This window comes from Oncorhynchus keta, unplaced genomic scaffold, assembly GCF_023373465.1.
Source record: "Oncorhynchus keta strain PuntledgeMale-10-30-2019 unplaced genomic scaffold, Oket_V2 Un_contig_1593_pilon_pilon, whole genome shotgun sequence".
In the NCBI taxonomy this organism is placed as follows: domain Eukaryota; kingdom Metazoa; phylum Chordata; class Actinopteri; order Salmoniformes; family Salmonidae; genus Oncorhynchus; species Oncorhynchus keta.
The window spans coordinates 75,001-78,872 of NW_026279612.1; the positions used below are offsets into that span (position 1 = coordinate 75,001).

Here is a 3,872-nt window from a genome sequence, read left to right on the forward strand (position 1 = left end):
TGGGGTGTTAACCATCTCTAGGTGTCTATAGTAGAGTCCTGGGATGTTAACCATCTCTCTAGGAGTCTATAGTAGAGTCCTGGGATGTTAATCATCTCTCTAGGTGTCTATAGTAGAGTCCTGGGATGTTAACCATCTCTAGGTGTCTATAGTAGAGTCCTGGGATGTTAACCATCTCTCTAGGTGTCTATAGTAGAGTCCTGGAATGTTAATCATCTCTCTAGGTGTCTATAGTAGAGTCCTGGTGTGTTAACCATCTCTCTAGGTGTCTATAGTAGAGTCCTGGGGTGTTAACCATCTCTCTAGGTGTCTATAGTAGAGTCCTGGTGTGTTAGCCATCTCTCTAGGTGTCTATAGTAGAGTCCTGGGGTGTTAGCCATCTCTCTAGGTGTCTATAGTAGAGTCCTGGGGTGTTAACCATCTCTCTAGGAGTCTATAGTAGAGTCCTGGGATATTAACCATCTCTCTAGGTGTCTATAGTAGAGTCCTGGGATGTTAACCATCTCTCCAGGTGTCTATAGTAGAGTCCTGGAATGTTAATCATCTCTCTAGGTGTCTATAGTAGAGTCCTGGGATGTTAATCATCTCTCTAGGTGTCTATAGTAGAGTCCTGGGATGTTAATCATCTCTCCAGGTGTCTATAGTAGAGTCCTGGGATGTTAACCATCTCTCTAGGTGTCTATAGTAGAGTCCTGGGATGTTAACCATCTCTCCAGGTGTCTATAGTAGAGTCCTGGAATGTTAACCATCTCTCCAGGTGTCTATAGTAGAGTCCTGGTGTGTTAACCATCTCTCCAGGTGTCTATAGTAGAGTCCTGGGGTGTTAACCATCTCTCTAGGTGTCTATAGTAGAGTCCTGGGGTGTTAACCATCTCTCTAGGTGTCTATAGTAGAGTCCTGGGATGTTAACCATCTCTCTAGGTGTCTATAGTAGAGTCCTGGTGTGTTAACCATCTCTCTAGGTGTCTATAGTAGAGTCCTGGGATGTTAACCATCTCTCTAGGTGTCTATAGTAGAGTCCTGGGATGTTAACCATCTCTCTAGGTGTCTATAGTAGAGTCCTGGTGTGTTAACCATCTCTCTAGGTGTCTATAGTAGAGTCCTGGGATGTTAACCATCTCTCTAGGTGTCTATAGTAGAGTCCTGGTGTGTTAACCATCTCTAGGTGTCTATAGTAGAGTCCTGGGATGTTAATCATCTCTCTAGGTGTCTATAGTAGAGTCCTGGGATGTTAATCATCTCTCTAGGTGTCTATAGTAGAGTCCTGGGATGTTAACCATCTCTCTAGGTGTCTATAGTAGAGTCCTGGTGTGTTAACCATCTCTCTAGGAGTCTATAGTAGAGTCCTGGTGTGTTAACCATCTCTCTAGGTGTCTATAGTAGAGTCCTGGTGTGTTAACCATCTCTCTAGGTGTCTATAGTAGAGTCCTGGAGTGTTAACCATCTCTCTAGGTGTCTATAGTAGAGTCCTGGTGTGTTAACCATCTCTCTAGGTGTCTATAGTAGAGTCCTGGTGTGTTAACCATCTCTCTAGGTGTCTATAGTAGAGTCCTGGGATGTTAACCATCTCTCTAGGTGTCTATAGTAGAGTCCTGGTGTGTTAACCATCTCTCTAGGTGTCTATAGTAGAGTCCTGGGATGTTAACCATCTCTCTAGGTGTGTATTGTAGAGTCCCGGGGTGTATACCTGGTCAACAGGGTAGTGTGTATTGTAGAGTCCCGGGGTGTGTACCTGGTCAACAGGGTAGTGTGTATTGTAGAGTCCCGGGGTGTGTACCTGGTCAACAGGGTAGTGTGTTAACCATCTCTCTAGGTGTGTATTGTAGAGTCCTGGGGTGTGTACCTGGTCAACAGGGTAGTGTGTTAACCATCTCTCTAGGTGTGTATTGTAGAGTCCTGGGGTGTGTACCTGGTCAACAGGGTAGTGTGTTAACCATCTCTCTAGGTGTGTATTGTAGAGTCCTGGGGTGTATACCTGGTCAACAGGGTAGTGTGTATTGTAGAGTCCCGGGGTGTGTACCTGGTCAACAGGGTAGTGTGTTAACCATCTCTCTAGGTGTGTATTGTAGAGTCCTGGGGTGTATACCTGGTCAACAGGGTAGTGTGTTAACCATCTCTCTAGGTGTCTATAGTAGAGTCCTGGGGTGTTAACCATCTCTCTAGGTGTGTATTGTAGAGTCCTGGGGTGTGTACCTGGTCAACAGGGTAGTGTGTTAACCATCTCTCTAGGTGTGTATTGTAGAGTCCCGGGGTGTGTACCTGGTCAACAGGGTAGTGTGTTAAGCATCTCTCTAGGTGTGTACCTGGTCAACAGGGTAGTGTGTTAGCCATCTCTCTAGGTGTGTATTGTAGAGTCCTGGGGTGTGTACCTGGTCAACAGGGTAGTGTGTTAACCATCTCTCTAGGTGTGTATTGTAGAGTCCCGGGGTGTATACCTGGTCAACAGGGTAGTGTGTTAACCATCTCTCTAGGTGTGTATTGTAGAGTCCTGGGGTGTGTACCTGGTCAACAGGGTAGTGTGTATTGTAGAGTCCTGGGGTGTGTACCTGGTCAACAGGGTAGTGTGTATTGTAGAGTCCTGGGGTGTGTACCTGGTCAACAGGGTAGTGTGTATTGTAGAGTCCTGGGGTGTGTACCTGGTCAACAGGGTAGTGTGTATTGTAGAGTCCTGGGGTGTGTACCTGGTCAACAGGGTAGTGTGTATTGTAGAGTCCTGGGGTGTGTACCTGGTCAACAGGGTAGTGTGTTAACCATCTCTCTAGGTGTCTATAGTAGAGTCCCGGGGTGTGTACCTGGTCAACAGGGTAGTGTGTTAACCATCTCTCTAGGTGTGTATTGTAGAGTCCTGGGGTGTGTACCTGGTCAACAGGGTAGTGTGTATTGTAGAGACCTGGGGTGTGTACCTGGTCAACAGGGTAGTGTGTTAACCATCTCTCTAGGTGTGTATTGTAGAGTCCTGGGGTGTATACCTGGTCAACAGGGTAGTGTGTTAACCATCTCTCTAGGTGTGTATTGTAGAGTCCCGGGGTGTGTACCTGGTCAACAGGGTAGTGTGTTAACCATCTCTCTAGGTGTGTATTGTAGAGTCCCGGGGTGTGTACCTGGTCAACAGGGTAGTGTGTTAACCATCTCTCTAGGTGTGTATTGTAGAGTCCTGGGGTGTATACCTGGTCAACAGGGTAGTGTGTTAACCATCTCTCTAGGTGTGTATTGTAGAGTCCCGGGGTGTATACCTGGTCAACAGGGTAGTGTGTTAACCATCTCTCTAGGTGTGTATTGTAGAGTCCTGGGGTGTGTACCTGGTCAACAGGGTAGTGTGTATTGTAGAGTCCTGGTGTGTTAACCATCTCTCTAGGTGTGTATTGTAGAGTCCCGGGGTGTGTACCTGGTCAACAGGGTAGTGTGTTAACCATCTCTCTAGGTGTGTATTGTAGAGTCCTGGGGTGTATACCTGGTCAACAGGGTAGTGTGTTAACCATCTCTCTAGGTGTGTATTGTAGAGTCCCGGGGTGTATACCTGGTCAACAGGGTAGTGTGTTAACCATCTCTCTAGGTGTGTATTGTAGAGTCCCGGGGTGTGTACCTGGTCAACAGGGTAGTGTGTTAACCATCTCTCTAGGTGTGTATAGTAGAGTCCTGGGATGTTAACCATCTCTCTAGGTGTGTATTGTAGAGTCCTGGTGTGTTAACCATCTCTCTAGGTGTCTATAGTAGAGTCCTGGGGTGTTAACCATCTCTCTAGGAGTCTATAGTAGAGTCCTGGTGTGTTAACCATCTCTCTAGGTGTGTATTGTAGAGTCCTGGGGTGTGTACCTGGTCAACAGGGTAGTGTGTTAACCATCTCTCTAGGTGTGTATTGTAGAGTCCTGGGG

General features: G+C 46.8%; 1 long non-coding RNA gene across 1 annotated transcript in view; it reads right to left on the reverse strand.

The window, feature by feature from the left end:
• The window catches only part of LOC127919174 (uncharacterized), a 7,043-nt gene extending 4,174 nt beyond the window's left edge, over positions 1-2,869 (reverse strand). Inside the window, exons 1-2 of the long non-coding RNA XR_008102116.1 lie at positions 2,727-2,869; positions 2,194-2,259 (exon numbers count right to left, since the gene is read on the reverse strand). This is a non-coding gene — a long non-coding RNA (uncharacterized LOC127919174). The remainder of the gene's footprint in view (positions 1-2,193; positions 2,260-2,726) is intronic.
• Positions 2,870-3,872: the final 1,003 nt, after the last annotated feature.